Source organism: Canis lupus, chromosome 18 (genome assembly GCF_048164855.1).
Source record: "Canis lupus baileyi chromosome 18, mCanLup2.hap1, whole genome shotgun sequence".
NCBI lineage: Eukaryota > Metazoa > Chordata > Mammalia > Carnivora > Canidae > Canis > Canis lupus.
This window is the reverse complement of record NC_132855.1, coordinates 31,223,592-31,240,119: the sequence shown is the minus strand read 5'-3', so window position 1 is coordinate 31,240,119 and position 16,528 is coordinate 31,223,592.

Here is a 16,528-nt window from a genome sequence, read left to right as displayed (position 1 = left end):
GATGGAATTTTATTCAGTCATAAAAATGAATGAAAGCTTGCCATTTGTGATAACATGGAGAGAGCTAGAGAGTATAATGCTAAGTGAAATAAGTGAGTCAGAGAAAGACATATACTATATGATTTCACTCATATGTGGAATTTAAAGAACAAAACAAAGGAGCAAAGAAGAGAGAGAGAGAGAGAGAGAGAGAGAAACCAAGAAACAGACTCTTAACTATACAGAATCAACCTGTAGTTACGAGTGGGGAGAGCACTGGAGGCATAAGGGAAAAAAGGTGATGGGGATTAAGGAGAGCATTTGTGATGAGCACCTGGTTGAATGGAATTGATGAATCACTATATTGTACACCTGAAACTACTATAACACTGTGTTAACTACAGTTGAACTCAAATAAAAACTTAAGAAAAATAGTGATATAAAATGGTTAATACACACTGTTAATTCTGATACATTACATAATTTTAAAAATATAAACACAGTCTTATCAAGTTAATGTCATAAAAAAATAGGTATTTTCAGATTTTTGGTGACTGATTCTTTGAATCTCCAAGGTTAGTATTTTCTTAATGTAAATCTATCTTAGTTGCCGCTTTCTTTAAGAGAAGAATGTAAGTAATTTATATATGAAACATGAAACTTAACATATGTGGCTCAAATATTGTAATCCCACATGAATTACTAAAAGAAAGGTGATAGAATTATTTAGAGTTGCATGGAAGCACAGCTTAAATATTGTGTAATTTAATCATATTCCCTAATATTTTAAACAGCTTAGCTTTATACATTCTACAAAGCAATTTTGCCTAGACTAAGGAAACAGCTTGTTTGTCAAAATTCTCTTTATTTAAAATAAAGTTATTAGATATACTAGTTGTCTTGGTTCTGAGACATCACTACAGTTTTATTAAAATTAAAGCCAAAAAAACATTCTCTATTATTCTTGCTATTACTTAAAATTATCTATACATTGTATAGAATGTATACAGAAATTTACACTGTACAAAATTTAGTATGAGACACAAAATAACAATGGCTTAAACAAGCATAAAAGTCTAGGCTGATGAGGTGCTCTGCAGTGTCGGAGACTAAGATTCTGATAACACCATCATCCTGGACTATATGTTGGATAATCAAGTTCACCAGCAATAAAATCCTGGGCCAAGGCATCTTTCAGGCACGAAGGAGCAGGCCACAGCTGCTGTTTCAGATGTCGCCTGACAGTGAGGGCTCTTGAGATATAGGCCAGGTGTCCCTGTGAGAAGTCCTAAGTGCCCGACTCTGCACAGTACCCACGAGCCCAGCTTTTCTTCCAGGCAGCCTCAACCTCCCCTTTCTCCAAATGGCTTCCTGAATTTGTAAATGTGAAAGTAAAAGAAAATAAAAAATATGTGCCAAAAAAAAAAAAAAAAAGATTCTTTGCTTCTGTTGCCTACCATCCCTAGGGTGGGCTCTTTCTCGATGGCAAAATGACTCACCACCACATTCACAGCCTAGCTAGCCTTTAAAAAGTGGATGTAGTACGCAGTCTGGAATACAGTGATTTTGTACATCCTGGAAATTGCTCACATTATCTTTTAATGTATTTCATTAGCCATAATTTAATCTCAGAGCTACAGCTAGCTACAAGGGCGACTAGAAAATATAGGCTCTATTCTGGGTGGCTATGGGACCAATTAAAAATAAGGAACTCTGTCTCTGCAAAAGAAGATAAGAATATGTATCAGAAGAAACCTAGTAGCCTCTGCCGCAATCATATTTAATAAATTCTTAGTCATTGAAAAATTGTAATAGTTAAAGAATACAGAAACAGAGAACCTTTTTCTTAATTTAGACACTATACTTGTCATAGCATCAGAATTAGGTGTCAGTTTGGAACCTTTTCCAAATTTAAGATTTCCAAATTACTATTATTACTTTTTCTTTTTTTAAAGATTTTATTTATTTATTTATTCATGAAAGACGCACAGAGAGAGAGGCAGAGACATAGGCAGAGGGAGAAGCAGGCTCCAGGCAGGAGTGACCCGATCAATCCTGAGACCGCGGATCACGCCCTGAGCTAGGGGCAGGTGCTCAACAGCTGAACCACCCAGGCATCCCCCCAAATTACTTTTCTAATGTAAGATGGAGGTCCCAACTAAAACAACACAGCTAAATGTTGTTTGTTTGCTACCACAAAAACTCAACCAAGTTCAAAAACCCTGGTGAATCTTGCTTAGTGGGAAAAGTTTGTCAGAAGGAATCAGTTACTAAAAGTATTAGTATTAATACTATTTTAAAAAGAATTAATATTTAGATTTAGTTACATGTTACATCTATGATAACTATTTGTTTCTTACATTTCAATCCTTCTTTTTAGAATTATTTTCCTCCCACCTAAAATGCATATTTCGGAATTTCCATTAAACTATTTCTTTCTAGTAGATTTCTTATGTGTAAAATATATTTTACTTTACTCTTGATAGTTTTGCGGATATAGAATCCTAGGCTGATACTCGTTTTCTCTCAGCTTATAAAAGATATTATTCCTTTAGTTTCTATTGGCTTTCAAAGTAACTATTACAAACAAAAAGTATAATCAGACCTATTTTTTTTTAATTTTTATTTATTTATGATAGTCACAGAGAGAGAGAGAGGCAGAGACACAGGCAGAGGGAGAAGCAGGCTCCATCACTGGGAGCCCGATGTGGGATTCGATCCCGGGTCTCCAGGATTGCGCCCTGGGCCAAAGACAGGCGCCAAACCGCTGCGCCACCCAGGGATCCCTAATCAGACCTATTAATACAGAAAACAAGCTGATGGTTTCCGAGGGAGTGGAGCAGGGGAGTGGGAGGTACAAACTTGCAGTTATGGAATGGATAAGTCCTGAGAATAAAAGGGACAGCTATGGAATATATGGAATTTATGGTATTGTAATAGCCTTGAATGATGACAGATGTTAGCTACACACACTTGTTAATGTATGGAAATGTTGAATCACTATCTTGTACACCTGAAACTAATGTAACATTGTATGTCGACTATCCCAAAAAATTTTTTTTGAGTATTAAAAAAAAAAAAAAAAAAGCTGCTGTTACAAAATCATCCTGCTAATGACTGTGCCTTTTAGATAGTCTGGATCTTCTCTCTTGGGTATTAAATTATTAAGACCTCAAATAAAACTGTTATTTGAAGGAGATTCAGAATAATCTTTATAGTCAAATTACACTCATCTGAACTGTGACCTATGGTATAAATAATAATAATATAGGCATACCTTCAAGATATTGCAAATTGGGTTCTAGACTACCACTTTAAATAAATCGAGTCAAATGAGTATTTTGGTTTCCTAGTGCATGTAAAAGTTATGTTTACACTATCCTGTAGTCTATTAAGTGTGCAATAGGATTACATCTAAAAAAACCCCACTGAGAATGGAAAAAGTATAAAAGATAGTGAGAATGACCAAATTGTGACACGGAGACACACATGAGCAAATGCTGTTGGCAAGATGGCATGGAGAGAGTTGCTCCAGGCAAACTTCAATTTGCAAAACACCCAATATCTGCAAAATTCAATAAAGCAAAGGGCAATAAAACCAGGTTTGCCCGCAGTGAGTTACATTTATTGAGCCCTTACCTTGTGCCTGCCACTGGGAAAAGCACGCCTCCTTATGTGTTGGTCTCATTCAGTTCTCAGTAATCTTTGGTACATACTCCTCTTACTTCCACGTTGTGCGAGGAAGGAGACTCAGGAAAGTGAGATGACCTCCCCCGCATCACACAGCCAGGAGCCAGAGGCCAGGAGACACAGACTGGGGCCCGCGGGAGTAACGCGCCCTGGCTCGGGTGAAAAGAATTCACCACCTGCGTGTAGAAGGAGCAGCAATTAGCAGCCCTCAGGGCTACAGGGAACTACATTTCCCAGAATCCCTCTCCCACCAGCTTTCCCTTTCTGCAGATGGAAAGATTGGTGGGAGATTAGAAGGTGGGAATGAGGAAAGAGCCATTCCTCTCTGAGAGCCATCCTGTTACCACGGTGGGAATCCAACGCAGAGGCCCCTGCCAGTGCGTTCAGGCTCTCTGGTTCCTTGCTTCATGTCCCACTCTGACAACAGTGCCTCCAGCCCCAACTCCCACCCCAACGGATGCAGAGGCAACAGTCCTGCTGAGATTTTTTTTTTTTCCCTTCCTTTCACCATCCTTGCCCTCCCTACTCCCTCAGCAGGACAAGCCCACTTCCAGGCTTCCCTTGCCACCATCCACCCTTCCATCTGTGCCCAAACTCAGGGGAGCTGGCCTCCAAGTCCTCTTTCCAGACCTGATTCCTTCCACAATTATGTATGGTAACCCCTCTAGCAAACCCCTTATTCCATCATAAGTGCAATGATTCCATATCCTTAATTAAACCCTGACTGAACCTAGAGATGATACAATATTAAAATACTTTCCAAGAGCAGTGCTTTAAAAACTCCCTTGTGTGTTCTCCTTGAAATGAAGATTTTGGGATCCCTGTCTTAGGTATTCTGATTACTAGGCAGGGTTAGATTCTGACTTTCATAGGCCCCAAATTGCCTTCAGTATACCCCTTTACCCATAAAAAATATTAAACATAGTTTACAAGTGTGTTGGTATAAAGACAAATGTAATCCAAGCTGACATATCTATTTTTTTTTTCCTTCTGATTTTAAGGAAAAGTAAACATGTTCTTGGATCCTAAAGTCTGGTAGATTCTAGTTGCTGTGTCTACTGTGGCTAATGTTGAAGCTGACCCTGTTACTAGGTTTGAAAAGGGGCCAGGAGTATGGATTTTAGTAGCCTCTCTTGGTGAGTCATCTCATTAGGCAAGTCTGAAAAGCACTGCTAGAGAATATGTGAACCTCAGGACCTTGAGGAAGCTCTGTAATCACATCATTAAAGGGTAAATAACAAAAACCAACCTTCATATGGAAGGGAACACATTTGTGAGGGAAACACTGTTTAAAAAGTGTAATAATGACAAAACCTAGCTCTGCAAAATAGCAACAGATACTCCATCCTATGCCTATGCTTATAACGCATCCAATTTTTCAAGTTTTGTCTCATTTCCATGCATTAGTCTGACAGTAGAATCACAACTAGCATTGTTTCTGTAGGAAAGAGTTCCATATCAGTGAATCATTGAATCTCTCTTACAAGGTCCTCTGAGAATTAAGATCCAAAAGCAAAGGAAAGTTACGATAAACCAGGTCCATTCATAAGGCAGAATTTCCCAGACTGCTGTGCTTACAAAGTTCTAGCATAAAATTGATTTGCTTTTATTTGTTTCCTGTCTCTGAATTAAATTTTAATCTCCTTCCTGGAGGGAAAAAATTGTATAATATAACACAGGATTTAGAACAGTGCTCTAACCAATGTGGACTCCTTGAGAAACACTAAAGATAAAAGTCAAGTGTATAAATAAATAGTTTTTTGGGTTTTTTTTTGTTTCTTTTTTTTTTTTACTCTGAAAATGAATACAAAATGCTGAGCAAAGGCAAATATTCAGAATTCCTTGTTGCTTTTTTTTCTTTTTTGGTGAAACTATATTCTCTTAAGCAACTCCTATGTGTATGTCTTATCTCTATTATTAGATGACTTCTTGAGTATATTCTCTGTTTCTCTGATTCCCAGTGGCACCTGTGTATTGCCATGGAAGTAGGTGTCTCTTAAAAATAACTTTTTGTACTTAATGAAAGAAGAAAAAAACTAAAGATAGATTTTAAAAATATATTTCTGATTATCTGTTGTGAGGACTGGGAAATGGGATTAATCTATTTATGATGTCAAAGTTTGCAGACCTTGGTTGAAATGAACTTTTCAAAGTATTTCAAGGTTGAACTCTGAAAAAAATCTTTAAGGTCTAAAGAAGGATTAGGAGACAGTAGAGATTGATGGCTTTGTTTTCAATTCTTCCATGAAGAGTCTACTTCTTCTGTTTCTTTTCACCATGTGTACTCAGGGCATGTTTCCTTTTTTTTTTTTTTTTTCATGTTTCCTTTTTTGAAAGGAACAAAGGTTTGGTGCATTTTCCCTATGCTCATTCTCAGCTAAAACACTGGTTAAAAAGGTATCCTATCTTTGCTTTGCCCAAGGAAGACAGGAACCAGACAGGAAGCAAAGGAGCGTAAAAGGAGTAAGCACAATACGTACAATAACGGTTCCTGACACCAATATGAGAGATGTCATTTGCCATCTGCCCTAATAGGTACAGAATATTGAAACACTACACGATGCTTTCAGAGATTTTTCAGTTACCTCAACTTTAGATTTTTCACAGTATAGCTACATCAATTGGTTAATTTGTGAATTCTCAGAAAAAAAAATTGAAAGCACGCTATAAATTAGATTTGCTGCATAGAATTTTCAGGAAAAATAAAAAGAAAACAATAGAGCAAAGGAGACAGTATGCCTAAGTATCATTTAATTTGTTGTCTTGGTGTGATGATGCAGAGAACTTGGGAGCTATAAGAAGCTTAACCATTAATGGTTTGCTAGAGCATGTCCATTAAAAACAGTCGTGATACATCATTTCTTGAGGCCAGCCTTTCCCTTAGAATGTGGTTATCATCTCATAAGGGTGGTAGAAATATTGAAAATATGATTATGTACCTTCAGACACATTCTTTGATTTTTAAGATTAATAAATCCTCACTATTTTGAATATCAAAATATGCTTCCCATTAATTTAGCATATTTAGAGTTAGGAACATTTTTTGTAGAAACCTGAAATGATAGAGACAGAGGACAGTTGGGTATTTTCTGATTCCTGGGGAAATGACAATAAAACTTTCCTAATGTTTGAATTAGGCATACTTTGATCCCTCACTCCTTCCTCACCACTACTTCCCAAGATGTTCCTGAAGGGAAGATCAGAAAAGAAACAAAATCAGTGAAGTAAAGTAAAAAGTGTAGCACAAGTTGACAGTTGTACGTTAAGTGAAATTTCAATGTTTATTTCATAAGCATTATGAATTACACGAGTACGTTTGCCTTCAAAAATTTTAAAAACCCAAACTGATAAAACAAAATGAAATATCACTTTACTTTTCTTAAAAAGGTTGCTTTTATTACCTGTGGAAGACAATAGTTGACATAATTCCCAACTTCACAACAACTCTTGAGAGATCTACATTCCCTCAAACAAAAGTCTCATGAGGAAGGGTGTTTGGAAGCTGTTTATATATATGACTACACTATCTATGGCCAGTTGCTTATGATGGACGTTTGATCCAATTTTAGACAAATTCCTTCCAGTAAGATGGAAAGTGAGATCAGTAGCTATTTTGCACCAGGTTTCTATGGGTCCGAGTACCGAAGTGATAAAAGTTACATAACTGGGGAACTTGTGTATAAAGAAACAAGGAAAGTTCAACTAGAGATATAACAATGTAAGAGATGTAACAGAGCAGCTGTCATAAGATATATTGTCCCAAAGGAAGAGAGAGAGAGAGAGAGAGAGAGAGACCAAAGAATGACTCCCAGGATTCTCTGGTTCCCTTACTTCTATCATAAATCTCCAATGTACTTTTTATTCTTAGCTTTCATAAGATAACTTTGTACCCTCAAAATAGATCTCTCCCTTTTTGCATAAACTTGTTCTGAGCATGTTCTATGATATAAAGCCAAACTACTTCTAAGATATCATCACATAATTGTCAGTTGCAAACACTGGCCACCCCCCCAAAAGTTACTTACAATTCTTTAAATATTTTAATACTCATTGAATAGCAAATATTCTATCTTTTTTCTATTTAATGTATCCAATATGCCAAATTGAGCTGCATTAACAGGTATGAATAACAGACCATATGTTCACAGGTACATGATGATTTTCTGATCATGCTGCCTGCTCACATTTCCAAAGCAATCGATCAAATAATAAATTAATAATGAAAAATTAATTGAGCACAAAATGTTTGGTGTTTTTTTTTTAAATATGGGACTTGGTGCTATGGGAGATACAAAAAGAAAATAATGCAACTCATGAAAGAGCACATCATTTTCGATAACAGATTATTTTTGATATATGAAAAGTAGTGTTCTATTCAGTAAATTTTAAAAAAATGTTCAGAGGGGGATAAGTTTAAACACAAAAATAGTTCTAATTTTCTGAAGGAATCACATCATAAAATAATTTAACCAGACTTCTCAGAATTCTTTATACAGTATTTTGACATGAAGTAATTCCAAATGGTTTGAATGGGCTTTCTTTCCTTTTTTTTTTTTTTAAAAAAAATTACTTAATTGACACACAAACACAGACACACATACAGGATAAGTAGGCAGAGCCACAGGCAGAGGGAGAGACAGAAAAACAGCCTCCTCACTGAGCAGGGAGCCTGGCATGGGACTTCATCCCAGGACCTTAGGATCATGACCTGAGCTGAAGGCAGACGCTTAACCAACTGAGCCACCCAGGTGCTCTTGAATGGACCTTCAAAATTATTTCTCCTTATATAAGGGTAATTACTTGATACGTCAGTCAATATTTTTAGTTATCTGTAACATAAATCAGTTCTGGCTGAATTAAGCAGAAAATGAATTTATCACAGAATATTGAGTAATACATAGCATCCTGAGAAGGGCTGAAGAACTAAGGTCAGAAATATAGCAATGAATAATCATCAGAACTATGCTGGAAAAGTGATCTAGTAAGGGCACTGTCTGCCCCCTCTGGGTCTGCAAGCTATACCTCTCATAGCTGAAAACGGTTGCCATGGATGTTTTACATAGTTGCCAATACAGTCAACACTTTATTTCAGGTAGTTTCCCTGCACCCACCACTCTTTCCAAGAGGATTCTGTAGCTCTTGCTTCTTTGCATAACCAGCACTCAAATCATAGTTTGGCAGAGCATCAGACCTACCACTGTGCCCTATCTGCAGGGGAGGCTGGGAAATAATGACTATGGCATTTTCAGCTTCACAGGGAGAGGTAGGCTCTCACAGGATTTGATGAGTTGAGAGTGCCCTAACATAGAGAGGTGATCCCTAACCTGAGCAGCCAAAAAGTGTGAGAATTGTCTAGAATACCAGGTGTGCCAAGGGCTAGTACAATTAACGTCAGTTATTTTTCCTCTTTTTTTTTTTTTTGTATTCTTTTTAGTACTTTTTTTCCTTTTAAGTTGTTTTGTGAAGCAGTGATTTAGGTCAAGTGTAGCCAGAAAGTTCTTATCCCAATAAAAGGTCATGAATTGAAAATATTTTCATGTTTCATATATCTTACTGCTTTTCAGAGAACAAAAATGTGAGTAGATGAAGTAAAATTCATATATAGGAAACACTGAGGCTTAACTAAAGTTCTTTTCAGAGTGATTGTCTGGGATAGCTCACAGTGATGGCAAGGATCTTCAGAATCGCTTTGGCAAGTGTTTGAGTTATAGGATTGGCTATTCCTCAAAAAAAAAAAAAAAGTTGTATATCCACATTTTCTGGATTTCTAGGAAGAAAAAAAAAAGAAGAAGAATAAAAAACTCTTACCAAAGTCCACAAATTTGAAGAGTTGTGGGAAATAGCAATTTTATCTGACCTGTGCATGAACTGGTGATTGCAATTCATGGATTAAGAAGAAAAAAATTTTTAAAAAGAAGAAAAAATTACTCCTAGGATTTTGGGAAATCACTAGAAGCAAGTAAGAGATGGACATATTCATATGAAAGAATGAAATAATATGCCCTTTGAGCTCCATATCATACTCTCAAAATGAAGAATGGAAGAAAAATACGGTGTCATAAGCTGCACTAGAGATCTTAAATGTTGTCAGAAAAAAAAGTATTCCCTCATTCCTCACTCACAATTATGCTAATGTTGCTTATTTTGTTTTTGTTTTGTTTTAAATAAATTTTTATTTATTTATGATAGTCACACAGAGAGAGAGAGAGGCAGAGACACAGGCGGAGGGAGAAGCAGGCTCCATGCCGGAGCCCGACATGGGATTCGATCCCAGGTCTCCAGGATCACGCCCTGGGCCAAAGGCAGGCGCCAAACCGCTGCGCCACCCAGGGATCCCATGTTGCTTATTTTCTCTTTCTTTTCTAGGTTCTTTGGCTGGCCTAATAATTAAATTGACATAATACGGATTAACAGGAGAAAAAGAAATTTAATTAGATATCAGTGGGAGCCCCACAAAGACATAAAAGACTGCTTTAAAGTGAGACAATTGAGGTTTATATGCAATCCTGAGCTAAGGAGAAAGGGGTGAGGGTCTGGTGCTTCAAAGAGGAAGAAGACAATCCACAGGAAGATAGGAAGAACTACTCTTTGCCATGCTTTGTAGATATGTCTTTCTGATGCAGAAAAATATTACTGATTTAAATCTCTTCCAGAACTCTGCTCTCTATCTAAATTCTTTTTTTTTTTAAGATTTTATTCATTTATTCATGAGAGGCACACAAAGAGAGACAGAGACATAGTCAGAGGGAGAAGAGGCTCCCTATGGGGAGCCTGATGTGGGACTTCATCCCAAGACCCGAGGATCACGACCTGAGCCAAAGGCATATGCTCAAACACTGAGCCACCCAGGAGCCCCACTATCTAAATTCTTCTAGGCACTTAAAGGGGAGGCACTTCTTAGCCCTCGAGTGTCTTCAGCTCACAATAATCCATGTGCCAAAATGGCACATTCTGGGGTGAACTGCCTCAAAGCCCATCATTTTTATGTATACTATCCCTAAATTTTATTATTTGTCATTGCAAATGGAGTTTGCATTTTCTCTAGTGTGGAGTTTCAAGGCAAGTGAAGTATGGTCACGAAATTCCCACTTGCTCCTTCTTATTAGCCTCTCTCTTCAACCTCCTAAGACATATACACAAAGTATCCAGGGCCCTTTAAGCCAACAAAACCTTTATTAGAGGAGTTACATATATACAGATGACACAAGTGTGAATTAATTTTGAATGTTTACTGGTTTATGTAATCTTTCACTCCTAATTCTTAGTGAGGTTATTTCTTATAGAACAATGCAAATAACAAGAGGTGTCAGGAAATGTATTGGAAGACAATGTGACTTCACAAACCAAGCAATAAAATAATAGGAAAACTAAGGTGTTAATCTTGAATCAATTATGTCCCTACTATGGCTACTATGTGATAATAGACAAGTCACTGAATTACCTCAGCTTCCATGCCTCATCCTAGAAAAAGAGTGACATTTTCTTGGAAAGGGAAGCATACTTGGCCACCCAAAAAAATTGTGTCTTGGGCACAGGATTATCTTGATCTGATTATATTTGAGAAACAGCAGACACAGGGGAAACTCTGGAAATTAAGTAGTAGTTCCTCTTTTATAAGAGACTCTTACATTTATAAGGGTGACAGGTGGTAACTAGACTTCTTGTGGGGATCATTTTGCAATGTATAAAAATATTGAATCACTATGATGTATGCCTGAAACTAAAAGGATATTGTATGTCAATTGTACTCTAACAAAAAAAGTTATTTCACCCTCACTGAACTATATGAAAGAATATTCCAGGGAGAGTTGGAAAACACTATTTAGAAATACTGATCGGTTTTGGTTATATTCAGTGTTGAAGGTGAGCAACTCATGTAAAACATTGTCTTAAAACATTGCTTTGTTAATAAAGCTAGTTATTAAATATACTATAGACTGAAAATTAAGGAATAAATATTTTCCTTCAGATTTGTTTTATTCAAAAGAATTATCACGGAAGAGCTTTATATCTGATAATAGAAGGCACATTGCAAGTGACACTTTGCAGGAAAGAGCTAAAATGAAAATTCTGACAAAAGAAACTGTGTAACTACATTACACTTTCTTCTATAAGCTGCCCATTCTTGAACAGTACAATTCAAAGAAGAAGACCAGGTGCTTTAAGGTCTGTGTATTTACTAAGTCATTACAATCTACTAAGAAAGGAAGAAAGAAATCACAGAACTTTTTAAAAGCAATTATAACACATTTCATCCACTCACTGGGTTCTCAGAACAGACTGAAAACTGAAAGTTCATCTCTCTAAATTGTTTGGCTAAGATCATTTTCTGAGAGCTTTTCAACCACATTCGAAGCTTCTCCAGGGCCAACCAGAGCAGGAAACTTAAATCTGCCATCCATTATCAATGCTTTGGCATCATGAACCTATATGTACCTTTTTAAATGTATAATGGGCACTTATTCCAAATCCTATGGTTTTGGAACCATAAAAGTGGTTAAGTGGAGTAAGATATTGCAGACATGTAAGTGTAACTGACTTTAAGTGCTGTGTCCTGGGGGAATAGTTCTAAATCTTAATAAATGTAAGCTGTAGGCATCATCATTCATTGCAGCATAGGGTAATCTTGCCCACAGGCAACTGGCAGTCTCTACAAATTTAGTGAATATGAGTCAAAGCAGGTGCCAGCCATGGTGCAGAGGCCAAACTTATCTCAGCAAACATATACCTGTGAGATATAGACATACACTATAGACTATGGTTGCATGGGGTTTACCAAGTAATGCCCACAGCCCTGGCCTTAGTAAAGGTACAGGCCATTAGCTAGCTTTGGCAACCTCAGAGTACATATACTCAATATGACATTAGTTTTAAACACTGCCTAGAATATCTACTGCAGGGGGAAGAGATGGTCAGCATATGCCAGCAGGTCTCAAGGGCCTTAATAAGCAAAGCAACAGAAGTAAGGATTTAAGAAAAGCAAAGGAAAAAAAAAAAGAAAGAAAGAAAACAGAAGGGGCCTCCATAGGCCTTTTATGCATTGATGTTTAGATCAATTTTTCCTATTTTTAAGTTGCAAAGCATTATTGAGGCCTTAAACTGAAAATTGTTTGGACATCACCTAGTGAGCAGTGAGTGCCACCCAAATGTTAATATGCATACAGAGCCAAGAAGGGAATTATGGAGGGTTAACTTTGGATTCCATGGCTGGTCTCCACACTTTGGTATCACCCATCACCTAGTCTTCATTTGACTCTGCATTGGTTAATTACATAAGTAGAACTATCTTTCTTGAGGCTATTTTTAGGCCTAAGTGTTTTCATTGCAAGAGGCTGTGGAAACATTTCCTAAGACACAGGGCTGAAAATACTCACAAGAGATTGTGCGTGCTCTGTCACTAGATGGAGCCCACACTCAATCCACTTTTGGGGTGCTAGAAACCTATGACTAAGAAGCAACAGGAGAATTAAAATCCTTTAAATATGTTCGATGTGAAAGAAAGGCACCTAAAATAAACTCATGCCCACATGCCAATTTCTAGTCTTTGCAAGAGGGTGCCTGTCTCTCACTGCAGAAATTTTAATAGGCTGTATGCAATGACATAGTTGGAAATTATTTAGACTGAACAATGGGGGGGAAAAAGATCATTTTCAGCCTTGGAGTTAGACTAATGTATATACTGTTCTGACCTAATTCAGAGTGCCCTGGGAGAGTTGTTCCACAGGAAAAATCCATCTGCTTGTCAGTGATTTCAGGAGTATAACCAGAAGCGTAGTGGTTGGTTTCAGGAGAGGAGCCTCTTGGAGTTGTGCACAGACCTGGCTGGAGACTGCTGATCATCTCCATTAACGAGGTAGCAAAGTTCCTGATTGACTGCAAGTCAGAGGGTGGCTCTCTTCCAATAAAGGGCCGTATAGTAAATGTTTTCTGCTCTGCAGGCCAGATGGTCTTTGTCACAACTACCTAACTCTTCCAACATGTAGTGCAAAAGTAGCCATGGACAAGATGTAAATAAATGGATGTAACTGTGGCCAATGAAATTTTATTTGTGGACGCTGAAATTTGAATTCCATTTAATTTTCATGTGTTAACAAAATATTATTATTTTAAAATTTTACCATTTAAAATACTGAGGCCCATTCCTACCTCCTGGGTTATACAAAAACATTGCAGGAGGCTGGAATGGCCTGGAGGCTACCACCTGGGCTGACCTCTGGACTAGGTTACAATGTATGCCCAGTGTGTTACGGTGGAAGCTCCTTTTGTCCACCTGTGATGTTTTCTTCTCTGACCCGTGACATCTGTCAGAATTACACTACTGGTCTCTCATTGCACTCTTTATTTTATTTTATTTTTTTACTGACATAGATTTACCAGATTGATGGATCATACCATTAGTTTATTTCTCTCAAGTGGAGAGAACTAATCTACTGAAGGTCCCAAATGCAGGTAGACTGTGAGTAGTTGGTGTCTATTCTTACTACTTTATTTATTCATTGGGAGTCAATTGCCTAGGCAGATGTGGCTCATTTGCATACTTAAACTTTCCTTCTGGAGGTTTGTAGTAGACTTTGTTTTGTCCTCTCCAGGTAACCCATGTATCAGGAGACATTAACTCCATTCCCAGTTGTAAGTGGGTCCTGATTTGACCTAAGCCATGATTCCCATTCCCATGATCCTTTGACATTGATTGACTGGTTCAGGAAATAAGGCTTAAAACAGTGAGCATTTGTAAAATGTGGTGGCAAATACTACCAGTTAGCAATGGGCACAGTGATCTGAGTTGATCAAATCTTTTTCCAAGGTTGGAGGAGATGGCTTTCCACTCTTCCACTGCATATGAGCAAGAAAGCATGTTGTCAAGTAATTATTGCTGTCATTTATCTTGTGACCATGAAGGAAGCAAGCCTGAGGACAAAGCTGGCATGCTGAGGACACAGAGTCAAATGAGTGCAGTGCTTCCAGAGCTCTGTTGTATATATGAGGAGAACCCACCTTCTCTCTAGATCCCTTGTTTTGTGAGAAAATACATGACAGTATTGTGTAAGATTTTTGTGGTGTATAGGTAAAATGAGCTACTTAAAAGGGGACAGAAGATTGATTTTACATGTGTTTATTTTTTCTGTTATACAATAATAAATGACCAACATAGAAAAAATGCAGATAACAAAAAGAAAGCCCACCATCAAAGGACAACCAGAGTTAGCATATTATAATGTCATCCCACATCTTGCAAGGTATATATACACAAATAGGTACACATATTTTACATTAATAAAGACGTACCATGAACAATATTTTAATTTTATTTTTTTAAGATTTTATTTATTTCTTCATGGGAGAGAGAGAGAGAGAGAGAGGCAGAGACATAGGCAGAGAGAAAAGCAGGCTCCATGCAGGGAGCCTGATGCGGGACTTGATCCCAGGACTCCAGGATCACGCCCTGGGCTGAAGACAGGCGCTCACCGCTGAGCCACCCAGGCGTCCCTATTTTAATTATTTTTAACATTCAAAATATTTTAAATAGCTTTATATTGTACATAAAAGTATACAGTCTTTCCATATACCCTGTATCCAGTTTGGTTACATTAGTATGGTATATTTATCACAGTTAAGAAACCAAGATTATATGTAGATCAATGGAACAGGAATAGAAAGCCCAGAATTAATCCTCAACATAGAGGTCAATTAATTTATGACAAAGTAGCCAAGAATATACAATGGGGAATGGAGAACAGCATTATATAAACAGTGTTAAGTAAACTGGACAGCCACATTCAAAAGACGTGGACCACAATCTTATATCACACACAAAAATTAACTCAATTTGAATAAAAGACTTGATACATCATTATTAACTAAAGTCCATATTGCATGCTATTTTTTAAAGTTTTTATCTAATGTCCTTTTTCTGCTTCAGGACCCCATCCAGGATATCACATTTTTGTGCAGCTGCTATGGCTTTTTGGTTATTATAATTTCTGAGATTTTCCTTGTTTTTGAAAATCTTGATGGTCTTGAGTACTGGTCAGATATTTTGTAGAATGTCACTGTATTTGTTTTAATTTTATTTTCTCAAGGTGAGACGGGGATTTTGGAAGGAAGATCATATAGGCAAAGTGACATCACCACATCATATCAAGGGTATATACTATCAAAGTGACTTATCATTATTGTTATTGACCTTGTTTACCTGGTTAAGTAGTGTTTGCCAATGTGAAGTATGTACTTTTTTCCCCTTCCCATGTTGTACTCTTTGGAAGGAAGTCATTATGCATAGCCTACACTTATGTTCTGGGGAGTTAAGTTCCCTCCTTGAGGGTAGAGTATGTATATAAATTATTGTAGTTATTCTGCATGGAGGATTTGTCTATTTCAATGTATTTAACAACCACTTTCTTCCACTAAGCAACTTACTATGTCTTTCCATGTTAATAATAAAAAGATTTGCATGATTATTTAATTAGCCATCTAGTATTCCACTACATGTGTGTATCATAAATTATTTTTTAATAAATTTCTTATTAACATTTAAATTTTCTTTTAACTATTATAAACCCTGCCATAATTATTAAGAAACTTGAGAATTTTATGGACAGTGTCATGTCACAGTTATGAGTTGAGTTTAAGGAATGTCAGAAATAGTGAAGAGATGCACCATCTCAGAGATGGAGGTACCCTAGTTATCTAAGTAACCATCTCTATGTCTAAGCACTAGAGGCCACATATGGAACAAGTATTGAAGGCCTGGTATAATCTAAAATGTATAACCACATCTCACAAGGCAGTGAGGAATGTTTTTCTTTTGGGTTGCAACACAAAGACATACCAGAGAGTTCTATTCACCACAGCCAGGCTT